This window comes from Apium graveolens, chromosome 8 (assembly GCF_009905375.1).
Source record: "Apium graveolens cultivar Ventura chromosome 8, ASM990537v1, whole genome shotgun sequence".
In the NCBI taxonomy this organism is placed as follows: domain Eukaryota; kingdom Viridiplantae; phylum Streptophyta; class Magnoliopsida; order Apiales; family Apiaceae; genus Apium; species Apium graveolens.
Genome location: NC_133654.1, coordinates 25,459,127 through 25,475,458, shown reverse-complemented (window position 1 = coordinate 25,475,458; position 16,332 = coordinate 25,459,127).

Genomic DNA, 16,332 nt, shown 5'->3' with positions numbered 1-16,332 from the left:
GCTTTAAATTACCAGATCAGGTGTAGCAGGATGAGTATTAGTAATGGTTTGAATAAAATTTTTTTAGTGTGAAATGTAAATAGAATAAAGTTTTATAATAAAGAGAGTTCTTGAGATAGATTGTTTAAACTGGTTTGTAATAAAGTTGGTTTGTCGTCCTTGTTTTCAATCCTTGACCCTGAAAATATCCTAAGTAGTAGTAGTTCGGGGTAATTATTTTATTTATATTCCACTTGTGTAGGATTAGTGAGTAGTTAATATTAGTAATGCCCCAAATCTATACCCCGGATTTGGAGGGTGTTACAGTTGGCATCAGAGCTTAGGTTTTGGCCCTTGAAAACAAGAACATTAGAGTTAAGAGTTAAGATAAGATAGGAAGATCATATAAGATAGAAGTAAGAATGTTAGGGTTGTTTGTTTATGTGATTAGGAGTTATGAGTTCTAGGGTTGTGATTTTATTGTTTTCTTGTGTTATGATTATTATGTTAGATGGCTTCTTCGGCGTCATCATCCGAGTGTACTGCATCAGACCCGGTATTGCCTTCAGCATCAGTCCAGGAGTTTCCTCCATTACCACCACCTCTGCCACAGTGACCAGTGCCGGATTAGTTACCTGTACCCGAGGTACCAGATTTTGTGGATTACTTTCCTTATTTTGAGCCTGAGATACCAGAATTTCCTCCATTGGAGTTTCCTACATTTGATATTTCTGACATGGATGATTTACCTCAGTGGGAGGATTTGGATCCTCAGGGTCCAGTAGAGCAGCCTCAGTTGCCACAGTTCGAGCCAGAGCCAACCATGTATACACCTTAGGAGCAGCCTGTCTTATTTCCAGCACCGTTGGCTATCTATGCCCCTGTGCCTGGGATATATTAGTTCCCGCATCAGGAGTTTATGGACGAGGTTGTGGATCAGCCAGTACCCTTGCCTTCTCGAGGTTCACGCTCGCGATCCCCACATGGTGTCTTATCAGAGGTTCCAGAGTGAGAGGGAGGATAAAGTGAGATGGCAGGATCAGTGTAGGCAGATCCTTGGATTATTTGAGACACAGGAGGATGGACCAGTCTGAGCGCTTCAGCCAGACTATGTAATGAGAGAGAGGCTTCGTCAGATCTACAGGGTCGGTTCTCAGGAGGTTATTGAGTTGAGACAGCAGGATATACGCACTGAGGCAATGTATCGCAGTGCGATAAGACTTACAGAGGTCGTGTTAGAGGCATTACAGCAGGAGCTGAGCCGTGTGCCACCCGGATTCTGATCTCTGCTGACAGTAGAGTGTTGTACCTTGTGTATTATATGTAGATAGATGCAGCGTAGTATTGTATGACTAGTTTGTATGCGTGGAGCCGCTAGTTTTGACTGATAGTAGCAGTAAATTGACTGATAGGTTGTAGACTTTTTGTATCAAGCATTGACACCTACAGCTGGTGTCGTACCTATATATATAATGAATCTTTCCACGTTTTCTTTATTTTATTTTTCCAGTCATTTAAGCATTTATATTTATTTTACTATTTTACCGTTGCATATTCTAAAATGTTGTTTTTATTTACAACCATGTTTTACCCTTTATTTTTCCAAAATATTTAATTATTTCAAAACGATTTGTTTAAACATTACACTATTTTTTTAATTACTTGTTTTAAATATTGTGTAAATTATTTTCTTTCCCATATTAACTGTTTAAATTTGTTTTAATACCATACAAGTTATTTCTTTATCCATATCACCTATTTAATAAACTATTATTTAAAGAGTCAATTATTTTATTATCAGAATTATGGCACCCAAAAGAAAAGCAAGACCTGACTCGTCTAATGGAAATACTGAGGATCAAAACCATAATAATCCCATGGACCAGATGTTCCACCTCATGCAACAACAGATAATGATGATGCAGCAACAGATGCAGCAGCAGTTTCAACAACAGATGTTACAGCAAGCCGCTCATCGAGAACAACAAATACCACAAGCATCACCGGTAGTTACTTTCAAGCAATTTCAGTCGGTAAAGCCTCCGGAATTCGAAGGTTCTGCATATCCTACAAAGGCGAGAGCTTGGTTAAAAGAAATTGAAAAGGTTTTTGCATTAGTTAAGATTAAGGAAGGTCAGAAGACGGATTTTGCTAGCTACTTTTTAAAGAGTGAAGCCAATTACTGGTGGGAATCGAAGAAAGCTTTGGAAGGCGAATGTGTAGTGACTTGGGATAAATTTATTGATCTTTTTTTAGAGAAGTATTTTCATCGCTACATGAGGGATCATATGGAGATCAAGTTCTTGGAGCTAAAGCAGGGAAATTTGTCGGTTACGGATTATGAAGCCAAGTTCACTGACTTGGCCAGATTTGTGCCTGAGCAAGTGAATACGGATGAAAAACAAGCTAATAGGTTTTAGCAGGGATTGAAGCCATGGATCCATAGCAGGGTAGTAGTATTCGAGCTGACAACTTACACAGCCGTTGTTCAGAAGGCTATGATCATAGAAGGTGAGAGTAAAGCATCTCAGAAAGAGAAAGGACCAGGAAGTTTCCAGAACTGTATAAACAGAAGGCCGGGATTTCAAGCCCGAGGAAATATGAATGCTAGAAGAACAGAGCAGGGCAACCAGAGGACGGGTAACTGACTTCCAGCCCCGAATCAGCAGAGACTTATTCGACCATTTATACTTGATTGCAGAACATGTGGTAAGAAGTATACTAGGATTTGCAATAAGCCAAACGTCACGTGTTTCAAGTCTAAGCAGAAGGGATACTACTCTGGAGAATGTCCGATAGGAAAGATAGAGATCACTTGTTTCCATCCGAAGGAAAGGACACATTGCCAAGGACTTTATAGGAGCAGCAATGGCCACCAGCATTCCAAGGGTATTAGCACTACCTCCACCACCACCACAAAATCAGCCCAGGGCAAGGACTTTCAACATGTCAGTGAAAGAAGTGGTACAGAGTCCAAATGTGAATTCTGTAAATGCTCAAGTATTGATTGATTCAGGAGCTACGAGATCTTTTATTTCTGAAAGCTTTATTTCTAGGATAGATTGTGAGGTTCAGTGGTTAGAATAGGTGTTAGTCATAAAATTAGCAAATGACGATCAGGTTACTGTAGATCGAGTATGTCCAGGTTGTGATATTAAGATAAGAGGATGTCATTTCTCAGTTGACTTGATACCTTTCAAGTTAGGGGAATTTGATGTTATTCTAGGAATGGATTGGCAAGCTAGTAATAATGCTCAGATCGATTGCGCAAATAAGAAGGTTAAATTACAAACCGAAGAAAATACAACAGTAACGTTCAAAGGTGAAAAACAGAAGCAGAGATTCTTGACAATGATGCAGACGAAGCGATTGTTACGTCAAGGATGTCAAGCTTATTTAGCCTATGTGTTGGATACGGAAAAAGAAAGCCCGAAGATTGAAGATATTCCTGTAGTTTGTGAGTTTCCTGATGTCTTTCCAGATGAACTTACAGGATTACCACCAGATCGAGAAATTGAATTCACTATTGATTTGACACCAGGGACTGAAATAATTTCAAAACTCCATATCAAATGACACATGTTGAAATAAAAGAATTAGCAAAGCAATTGCAAGATCTTCTCGATAAAGGAATCATAAGGCCCGGTGTATCCCCATGGGGCACACCTGTGTTGTTCATAAAAAAGAAGGACGGGAGCATACGACTATGTATTGATTATCGTGAGCTAACCAAGTTAACTATCAAGAATAAATATCATTTTTCTCGCATCGAAGATTTATTTGATCAACTGAAAGGAGCGGCATGGTTTTCGAAAATCTATTTGCGATCAGGCTATCATCAATTGAAGATCAAGGAATAAGATATTCCAAAGACTGCGTTCCGAACAAGATATGGACATTACGAATGTCTTGTGATGGCATTTGGATTGACTAATGTACCAGCAGCATTCATGGATTTGATGAACCGAGTATTCAAGAAGTACTTGGATAAGTTTATCATTGTATTTATTGATGACATCTTGATTTATTCAAAGACTGAGGAAGAACATGCAGCGCACTTAAGAACGACATTGGAGACATTGAGAAAGGAACAACTCTATGCGAAATTTTCGAAATGCGAATTTTGGTTGAAGGAAAACCAATTTCTAAGACACATCATCAGTATTGAAGGAATTCAAGTGATCCAGCGAAGATTGAAGCTATTTTAAACTGGGAGAGACCGAAGACTCTGACGGAAGTCAGAAGTTTCTTGGGATTAGCAAGTTATTACAGATGATTTGTTAAAAATTTTGCAAAGATAGCCACACTATTAACGAAGCTGACCCGGAAGAATGAAAATTTTGAATGGAACGGGAAATGTGAAGAAAGTTTCCAAGAATTGAAGAATCGGTTGGTAACCGCACCTGTACTTATTATACCTGACGATCAAGGAGATTTTGTCATTTATAGTGACACTTCTTATCGAGGACTTGGATGTGTTTTGATGCAACATGGCTAAATAATCGCATACACTTCTAAACAACTAAAGCCTCATGAGCAGAAATATCCCACGCATGATCTGGAACTAGCAGCAATTGTATTCGCACTAAAGCTCTGGAGACATTATCTGTAAGGTGAAAGATGTGAGATTTACACGGATCATAAAATCTTGAAGTATATTTTCACGCAGAAAGATCTCAACATGCAACAACGATGTTGGCTAGAACTAATCAAAGATTATGACATCTCGATTAATTATCATCCAGGCAAAGCTAATGTTGTAGCAGACACGCTGAGTCGAAAGGAGAGATTGAATCTGTTAAAATCTTCAGAAGATTTGATCAAAGAATTTGATAAGTTGGAAATTGAAGTTCGTATTCCAGAAAGCTCTACTGAAATGATTTATGCCATGACTTTTCAGCAAGAATTATTGGAGAAAATAAGAAGATGTCAAGAAGAAGTAATGAATCATGAAATCGACAATTTGTCAGGAGAAGAGATTACCAGCCAAAAGGATGCCAAGGGAATTTTTCGAGTTGCTTCGAGGATCTGGATACCTAATGTACGGGAATTGAAAGCGGAAATTTTGCAAGATGCTCATAGCTCAAGATATTCAATTCATCCCGGAAGCACCAAGATGTACAGAGATCTGAAAGAAAACTTTTGGTGGTCAGATATGAAGAAAGAGATAGCGGAATGGGTCAATAAGTGTTATACGTGCCAAAGAGTCAAGGCTGAACATCAATGCCCGAGCAGATTATTACAACCACTAGATATTCCAGAATGGAAATGGGAGCACTTAGCTATGCATTTCGTAGTGGGACTTTCAAGAACTAAAGCAAATCACGATGTAATTTGGGTTATTATCGACCGATTAACAAAGTCAGCACATTTCCTTCCAATCAACGGAAGGTTTTCACTGGACAAGTTAGTGCACTTATATCTCAAGAAAATAGTGATGCGTCATGGAGTACCTGTATCTATTATATCGGATCGAGATCCCCATTTTAATTCAAGATTTTGGAGACAATTCCAAGAATGTCTTGGAAACAAGTTAAACATGAGCACCGCTTATCATCCACAAACTGACAGGAAAAGTGAAAGGACAATTCAGACAATTGAAGATATGCTACGGGTGTGCGCAATAGATTTTGAAGGCAATTAGGATGAGCACTTACCGCTAGTGGAATTCTCCTACAACAACAGCTATCAAGCGAGTATCGGGATGCCATCTTATGAAGCTTTATATGGAAGAAAATGCAGATCATCTACATGTTGGGATAAAGTTGGAGAGCGCAAGATTCTAGGTCCTGAAATAATCCAGCAGACCAAGGAAAAAGTAGAACTTATTCGTAAGCGACTTGAAGTAGTGTAGAATCGACAGCGTAAATATGCAGATCCAACCAGAAAGGATGTGGACTATCAGGAAGGAGAACATGTACGGCTAAAAGTATCACCATGGAAGGGATTGACAAGGTTTGGCAATAAAGGCAAGCTAAAGCCTCGTTACGTCGGACCATTTGAAATTTTGAAGAGAGTCGGAAAAGTTGCGTACGAATTAGCTTTACCACCCCATATGCAGCATATTCATAAAGTATTCCATGTGTCCATGCTTAAGAAGTATAACCCTGATACAAGGCATGTAATAGAATATGAGCCGATATAATTTCAGGTAGATTTGTCATATGTAGAGCAACCGATAAGAATTTTAGATCGGCAGGAGAGAGTATTAAGGAATATGTCCGTACCGTTAGTAAGAGTTTTGTGGAGAAACCCAGTGGTTGAAGAATCAACCTGGGAGCTCGAAAGTGATATGTTAGAAAAGTATCCTCAATTATTCTCATAGCGTGATTCTAAGGACATAATATTGTTAGGGGGGGAATGTAACGACCGAGAGAATTATGCTTGTATTATAATATAATAAAGATAATTTATGTGTATTATTATGTGATTAAATGTGTTGAGTCGTAAAACCCTAATTGCTAAGAGTCATGTGTTGTCTGTTTTGATCGGAACGTGTTTCGGATATTTATTGAATATTTTATCGTAAGTTATATGTTTTATATTAAAACCCGTACAGTTCAAACAATGTTTTAAAAGCCTGTATTTCAAACAAAATTATTGGCTCTATTTTGCCAAGAACAGCCTATACCATATCGCTATTCTGAACCCCTAGACGTTTTATAAATTTACCTTTTCCGCGAAAAATAACTTTTCCGGACCCCTTTCGGAGTTAAAAACCCCACAAAAACCATATTTTTATTTTTATATGATCATGAAATTATCAAACATCATTTTTCTTCGTATTTTTATAATATTCACAAATTTTGGGAATTTTCGGCATATATTTTGTATATATTGGATATTTAAAAATTCATTATTTATACCCAAAAATTATAAAAATTGGGGCCAAATATTTTTATTAGATGTGTAATTAGCCCCTTAATTTTATTTGGGGTATTATTTTTCATAAATATAAATAGCTGATTATTAGTAATTAATTAGTTAATTAATCATAAAAAAATCAGAAAATTCAAGAAAATCCCCAATCCTTTGAAATTAGGGTTTGGAGTTCTTGGAATCAAACCGGATTTTGATCGTGTTTCTGCTCACCAAATCAGTCATGTGAGTAACCGTTTTGAAGCTTATTGAATTCTCTATTCGATTCTGTAATTGATTTCGTTGTTTGATTACTCGATTTTAGTTTTATATTTTCGGGTTTATTTATCAAATTCGGGTTTTGATTTTTGGTTAGTTGTTAGATGATTTTGTTAGTATAGGCTTGTAGATCGTCTTGTTTGCAATCGAACCGTACTGATTTCGTCGAGTTTGGCTTCGGTTTTGAGGTCCTCGGAAAACCGTCGTTACCGGCGGTGTTCTTGCGTTCCCGGCGTCGTGGTCATTGAACGAAGAAGGAGAAGGACAGAGAAAGATGTTGGGCTTGATTGTTGAACGAAAACAAGGCTGAAACCGTGGTTCCATTGTTGTTCGTCGTCGAATCGCAGTTGCCGGAAACCGTCACCGTCGCCGGATTCTGTGACGGTGATGACTTTTCTTCGTCGACCCAAGTCGATCCGGTTTTGACCCGGGAAACGACCAGGGTTTGATCCCCACAACCCTGAAACCCTTCCCTGTTTTGTGTTTCTGATTTTCTATTATTTATTTTATTTCATAAAATCCAAAATCAGATTTTAGTAATTCTAAAAATCAATTAAAAATCAGTTTTAAATTCTGAAAATTATTATAATTAATTTCTAAATTATTTTATTAATTTAGAAATTCAAATTTAATTATTTAATTATTTATTTATTTATCTATTATTTAATAATTAAGAAATTAATTAATAAATAAAGTTTAAATAATCGAATAATATGATTAAAAATTCGATAATTAGTTTAATAATACGAGTAACTCGTAATTATACGAGTAGTATTTCGATAAGGTTGAATTAGTATTCGAGCGATAGTTTATTTATTTGAAGAATATTGTGATAATGATTTGTATCGAATAATTAATCACAGATGATCGATCTAATCGTATAATTGATAATAATTTGTGAATAATTGTAATAATTTGTAATTAATTCTAATAATTAAGGATTAATTATTTTAAAATACTATAAATATTAAATAATTATTTAAAAATATAATTAAGAATTATTTAATTATAATCAATTATTTATAATTGATTATTAATTAATTAAATCTTATTTATTGCGTAATAATTAAATAGTTAGTTCGATTTGAGTGAAACGGAGACCCTTAGACTCATAAAAATGAAACGATCCATTAAAAATAATTATAAATCATAATTTCTTCCGAAAGCGAGTTGTCTTGTGGTAGTTAATTGTTTGTAGGCCCTAGTAGGGATCGAATCGAGCCTAATAAATTCCGAAAAATTATAAATCGAACCAAATAGTGTTTGTTAGTACAAGTATAAGTATAGTATCGATTCTAAAAATAATTAAGAGTCTAAAATGAATTATGTGCCTTATGTTCAATGTGTTTTACGTGATTATGTGAACCTTATGTGCTATATAATATTGTATATTTATATATACGAGTCTGATAAGATTGTATGGGTAGACGATTAGGGCTACGTGGTATCAATTTGAGATACGCGTATGAAGTAAGTTATCTAAACGAATATCTTTCCATGATAGATTCTGTATCAACAAGGAAAATCAAGCAAGGGACAGAAGGCAGTGAGTCATACGAGGTTAAGTACGTGCCATGCAAGTTTTTCCCCTATTCTAAGTTCAGAATGGTGAATATATCCCACTTTTCATAGCAGTTATACTTTGATAATTCTTGTTCATATACACTGATACCCAATTATTGATTCTTATTTCTATTTCATTTTGATTCTTGATTTCTCCCAATTTATTGAATCTCCTATTTATATTCCAATACTTTTACCCTTGTTACATATAATCTGATATATCATGATTTTGGGATACATCAAAAGCATTCCAATTCATCTTGATGTTAAGCTATGGACTGGATGGTTACGATACGGGTCGGGTATTAACCTGAACCCTTAATTATGAGGCCATAGTTGCCCGGGTACCCTTTATGTTGGTTGGGTCTTTGCAATTGGGTATAGATCCGCACTGTATCCTGACTGATCAGCAGGTTATAGTGCATAGGTTAGTTCTTGTTTCCAGTCTTGTTCATTTGGCACTCGCCAGTAATGGCAAATTATTATTCTATACAGATACAAATGGTTGTTCAAACTATCAGATTATCGATTCATTTATTTTTCTCTCTTTATACCATATATATTATTGCAGGTTTGTTGAGCAATTTTGGCTCACCCTCTTTTATTGTTATTCCCATTGTTTTTCAGTCAAGGTAGAGAATGAAACCCATCAGAACCCGCATAGTCAAGAAGCGAGTCAAGCAGCGGGACCCTCTTATACCAAGGGTGTTTGTCCCTATCCCAGAAGAGAGCTTTGAGTTACCAGATCAGGTGTAGTAGGATGAGTAGTAGTAATGGTTTGAATAAAAGTTATTTAATGTGAATTATAAATAGAATAAAGTTTTGTAACAAAGAGAGTTCTTGAGATAGATTGTTTAAACTGGTTTGTAATAAAGTTGTTTTGTCGTTCTTGTTTTCAATCCTTAACCTTGAAAAGATCCTGAGTAGTAGTAGTTCAGGGTAATTATTATATTTATATTCCGCTTGTGCAGGATTAATGAGTAGTTAATATTAGTAATGCCCCAAATCTATACCCCGGATTTGGAGGGTGTTACATATATTCTCTTGTGCACCGACATTTTAATCATAATTGTTCGGTTCACTAATATCTAGAACGACAGGAATAGAGACATTTTCCCGAATCTCTTCGAGATTTATCTTTCAAGATGTACTCCCACCGACTTCAAGATCCTAAAAAAACTACATTTTTAGTGTTAACTATTCGGGTGGTACGTGACGGACAATAAAATCTAAAACCTATAGATCTTTCGGGGTAACCAATAAATTCACAAGTTATAGTCCTAGGTTCCAATTTTTTGATATATGAGCTATCTATATTTGCTTCATCCAGACAACCCCATACATGCATATGTCCAAAATTGAGTTCCTACTTAGTCCTTATTTCATAGGATGTTTTTGTAATGACTGGGAAATTACGCTTGTATTCTATCATAATAAGGATAAATTATGTGTGTTATTATTCTATTAAGTGTATTTAGTCATAAAACCCTAGTTGTTATGTGCTATGTGTGTTCTGTAACGTCCGGATATTTTCCGGGTATTTATCGGATATTTAATTTGGCGTTAAAAGTTTTCGTATCAAAAGTTATGCAACTCAAATCTTGTTTTAATAGCTGATATTCCAAATAAAAAAATTGGCCTTATTTTTCCTAGTATGGCTTGTACCGTAGCATTATTCTGAACATCTAGATAATTTAGAAATTTTCTCGTTTAGCGAAAAATGACTTTTTCGGGCCCCTTCGGGTGTCAAAAGCCCCATAAAAATCACATTTCTATTTTTATAAAATTATGGGACTTTCGAATATTCTTTTTCTTTGCATTTTTGAATTATTCATAATTTTTGGGAATTTTTGGCATATATATTGTATATATTAAATATTTAAAAAATTAAAAATTAATACTAAAAAATATTAATTAAGGGCCAATTAATTTTATTAGATATAAAATTAGGGCCTTAATTTTAATTAGGAGTATTATTTTACTTACTATAAATAGCCTAATTTTTATTTAATTATTTAAAATTAATTATCAAAAATACTGAAAAAAATAAAAAATTCTTTGTTTTCAGGTCGGGTTTTCCAGAATCGGGTCGTGCAATCAAGTCGTGATTTTGATCGATTTCCGGCATCAAACACAGTCGTGTGAGTACTCAAATCAATCCTCTTGATATGTTCTTTCGATTTTTAGTATCAATTTCATGTTTTCATTCGTTATTTTTCAATTTTAATTTCTAGGGTTTATGTTCAAATTAGGATTTTTTGATTCTAGGGTTATTAGATTGATTTGATGATTGATATAGCTTCTCTGTGATGTGTACAGTCGATTTATATCTTCAATTTCATCAAACAATTCATGTATGATCGAATTCGATTATTAGTATTTATATGAATTTTTGATTTATACATTTTTGAGTTTGAATGATTTTTGGTTTGTTAAAGGCTAGGGCTTTAATTGTATAGTATAAGCTTTGATTTGAGTTATAGAATGTAGAGTTTCATGTACTAATAAGTGAAATCGATAGTTGGCCAGAAAATAGTCGGGTTTGATCGGAGATGGTGATTCTGGGATGATCCTGGTGACTGAATGGTGTATTTGAGATGTTGAATCGATTTGGAATTGATTCCAGTCGAAAAACTGACCAAACGATGTTGGTTTTGGCCTTAATTTGACTGATCGAAGTCCAGGAAAACCCACCGGAAACTAGGAATTTTCCGGTGAGTTCTTCCTGACCTGATTTGTTCTTGGTGACCCGGTTCCAACCAGTTTTGCAACCCGGTTTTGATCCATTTTGTTAGTAACTCATTTTCTAACAAAAATGTTTCTAGATTTTTATTTTATTTTTATTTTTATAAATTATAAAAAATCAGTTTTATTTATTTTATAAATTAATTATTTAATTAATTAAAATAATTAATTTATTCTTTAAATAAATTTGAAATATTTTCTAAAATCCGAAATTAATTATTTCTTTAATTATTTATTATTTATTTATTATTTAAAAATGATTAATTATTTTGATAATTAATCAAATTATTTTCAATAAATCATAATAAATTCATTTTAATTCCAAAAATTATGGAAAAATTATTTTTAATTCTGATTTTTCCTAAATAATTATTTAAAAAAAATTGAAATATTTTGAATAATTAATTTTATTGAATAATAAATTGATTTATTCAAATTTTTGAACAATAATTGAACCGATTATTCGATTTAAATGAAATGAAAGCCCTTTAACTCGGAAAAACGATCTGTTTTCAATAAAAATAGTTTTAAACCTTTATTTATTTTGAAAATGAGTCGACTTTAGATACTTATTTACTTATAGACCCTAATATTTATGGAAAGGAGTCCAATAAATTCCGAAAATTAGAAAACGAGCCCGATATTGTTCAATAATGCGAATAGTGATCCGATTTCGATTCTAAAATTATTTTTAAATCTAGAAAGACTATGTGACTTATGTGGTATGTGAATTATGTGGCTAATCGAGTCTTAGTAGTTAGTAATTATTGTACGAGTCGATTGTAAGCGTATGGGTAGACGATAAGGGCTACGTGAAGTCGGCTTGAGACGCAATTGAGATACATGTCGACTAAATGAGTATCTTTCTTTGATAGAGATGAAGCCAACAAGGCGGACCAAGCCAGTGTTAGGGAACTGTGATTTGATTGTGGTAAATCGCGTAACAGACAAGTTTTCCCCCTATTATAAATTCATGATAGTGAATTGCTTTCTTCTATTCAGATTTTCTACTCGAAAAACACTGATATATTCTGTTCACATACACTTATACACAATTATTATTCTTTTGTTTGTATTTCACTTTAATTTCTGATTTCTCCTGATTCATTGAAGACTCTATTCATATTCCAATAAATTATATATATATCCTGATATTTTCTAATATTGGGATACATCAAAGCACGCTGATTGTTCTGGTTGCTCATCTGTGGACTGGATGGTGATGATTAGGTTTAGGTATACACTTGATCATATGGACCGGGAATTAATCGAATACTTATTTTGGGTTGTTGAGCCTGGGTACCCGACTGGATCTATACATAGAGGTATAGATCTGCATTGTATTCTGACTGATCAGCAGGATATAGGTGCGAACTTGTGTCTAGTCTAGTTTATTGATACTCGCCGATGGCGGCCTTCATTTTTTTCTTGCAAGGTTACATCTTTAAAGATACAGCCAGATTACCGGTTCATTTAGCTTTGTCATGATACTGTTTATATATTGTGGACTTGTTGAGCAAATTATGGCTCACCCCTTTTTGTTGTTATTTACCTTGTTTGTTTTCAGTTAAGAAAGAGCATGAAACTTATCCGGACTCGCGTGATAAAGAAGCGTGTCAGGCAGCGGGTCCCTCTAATACCAAGAGTGCTAATCCTGATTCAAGAAGAGAGCTTTGAGCTACCAAAGCAGGTGTAGTGTAGATAGTTGTGGTGTGAGTTTGAATAAAATGAGTTTAGTTTAAAACCTTTTAGATAATGGTTTGTAATAAATAGAGGTCTATGAGATTTTAAATTTAGTTTGTTATAAAGTTAGTGTGTTGTTCTTGTTTTCATACCTCAACCTGTAAAGATCCTGGATAGATGTAAAGGGGTTAGATATATGTTTGTATAATTATCATACAGGTTTGTGAGAATTGGGTCGTGCAATCAAGTCGTGATTTTGATCGATTTCCGGCATCAAACATAGTCGTGTGAGTACTCAAATCAATTCTCTTGATCTGTTCTTTCGATTTCTGGTATCAATTTCATGTTTTGATTTGTTATTTTTCAATTTTTATTTCTAGGGTTTATGTTCGAATTATGTCTTTTTGATTCTAGGGTTATTAGATTGATTTGATGATTGATATAGCTTCTCTATGATGTGTACAGCCGATTTATATCTTCAATTTTATCAAACGATTCCTGTATGATCGAATTCGATTATTAGGGTTTGTACGAATTTTTGATTTTTTTTGAGTTTGAATGATTTTTGGTTTGTTATAGGTTAGGGCTTTGATTGTATAGTTCATAAACTTTGATTTGAGTTATAGAACGTAGAGTTTAATAAGTAAAATCGATAGTTGAGCGGAAAATAGTCGGGTTTGATCGGAGATGGTGATTCCGGGATGATCCTGGTGACTAAATGGTGTATTTGAGATATTGAATCGATTTTGAATTGATTCCAGTCGAAAAACTGATCAAATGATGTTAGTTTTGGCTTGAATTTGACTGATCGGAGTCCGGGAAAACCCACCGGAAACTGGAAATTTTCCGTTGAGTTCTTCCTGACCTGATTTGTTCTTGGTGACCCGGTTGCATCCCGTTTGGCAACCTGGTTTTGATCCATTTTGTCAGTAACTCATTTTCTGAGAAATATTTCTGGATTTTTATTTTTTTTTATTTTTATAAATTATAAAAAATCAGTTTTATTTATTTTATAAATTGATTAATTAATTAATTTAATTAATTGATTTATTCTATAAATAAATCTGAAATATTTTCTAAAATTCAAAATTAATTATTTCCTTAATTATTTATTATTTAATATTTATTAATTATTCAAAAATGATTAATTATTTTGATAATTAATCAAATTATTTTCAATAAATCATAATAAATCATAATAAATTCATTTTAATTCCAAAAATTATGAAAAAATCATTTTTAATTCTGATTTTTCCAAAATAATTATTTAAAAATATTTTTGAAATTCAATTATTTTGAATAATAAATTATATTGAATAATAAATTGATTTATTCTTATTTATTGTACAATAATTGAACCGTTTATCCGATTTAAACGAAACGAAAGCCCTTTGACTCGAAAAAATGATCTGTTTTCAATAAAAATAGTTTCAAACCTTAATTTCTTTTGGAAACGAGTCGACTTTCGATATTTATTTACTTATAGACCCTATTACTTATAGAAACGAGTCCAATAAATTTCGAAAATTAGAAAACGAGCCCGATATTGTTCAATAATGTGAATAGTGATCTGATTTCGATTCTAAAAATATTTTTAAACCTAGAAAGACTATGTGACTTATGTGTTATGTGAATTATGTGGTTAATCGAGTCTTAGTAGTTAGTAATTATTGTACGAGTCGATTGTAAGCGTATGGGTAGACGATAAGGGCTACGTGAAGTCGGTTTGAGACACAATTGAGATATATGTCGACTAAATGAATATCTTTCTTTGATAGAGACGAAGCCAACAAGGCGGACCAAGCCAGTGTTAGGGAACTGTGATATAATTACGGTAAATCGCGTAACAGGCAAGTTTTTCCCCTATTCTAAATTCAGAATAGTGAATTGCTTTCTTCTATTCAGATTTTCTACTCGATAAACACTGATAATTTCTGTTCACATACACTGATACACAATTACTGTTCTTCTGTTTGTAATTCACTTCGATTCCTGATTTCTCATGATTCATTGAAGACTCTATTCATATTCCAATAAATTATATATATATATATCCCGATATTTTCCAATGTTGGGATATATCAAAGCATATCGATTGTTCCGGTTGCTCATCTGTGGACTGGATGGTGATGATTAGGATCCGGTATACACTTGATCCTATGGATCGGGAATTAACCGGATCCTTGTTTTGGGCTGTTGAGCCTGGGTACCTGACTGGATCTATATATAGAGATATAGATCTGCACTGTATCCTGACTGATCAGCAGGATATAAGTGCGAACTTGTTTCTAGTCTAGTTTATTGATACTCGCCGATGGTGGCATTGATTCTTTTCTTGCAAGGTTACATCTTCACAGATACAGCCAGATTACTGGTTCATTTAGCTTTGTTATGATACTGTTTATATATTGTGGACTTGTTGAGCAAATTATGGCTCACCCCCTTTTGTTGTTATTTACCTTGTTTGTTTTCAGTTAAGAAAGAGCATGAGACCTATCCGGACTCGCGTGGTAAAGAAGCGTGTCAAGCAGCGGGATCCTCTAATACCAAGAGTGTTAATCCTGATTCAAGAAGAGAGCTTTGAGCTATCAGAGCAGGTGTAGTGTAGATAGTTGTGGTGTGAGTTTGAATATAATAAGTTTAGTTTAAAACCTGTTTAGATAATGGTTTGTAATAAATAGAGTTCTATTAGATTTTAAATTTAGTTTGTAATAAAGTTAGTGTGTTGTTCTTATTTGCATACCTCAACCTGAAAAGATCCTGGATAGATGTAAAGGGGTTAGATATATGTTTGTATAATTATCATACAGGTTTGTGAGATGTTGGAGATTAGCAAGTAACCCCCAGATCTAGACCCCAGATTTGGAGGGCGTTACAGTTTTAAGCACGAACTTACTTAGAACCCGATTAAGAATATGCATAGCTGTTTTAAGAGGTTCAACCCATAAAAATTTCGGTAAAGTAATGTGATATATCATGCTTCAAACCATATCCATAAGTGTTTGATTTCACCTCTCTGCAACACCATTCTGTTGGGGTGTACCCGACATAGTGTACTGAAGAACGATGCCACATTCTCGTAAAAATAAGGCAAAGAGACCTGGATTCTGTCCAAATTCAGAGAATTTTCCATAATACTCCCCTCCTCTGTCAGACCTAACAACCTTAATATCTAAAGTAAGTTAATTTTCAATTTCTGCTTTATAAATTTTAAACATATCAAGT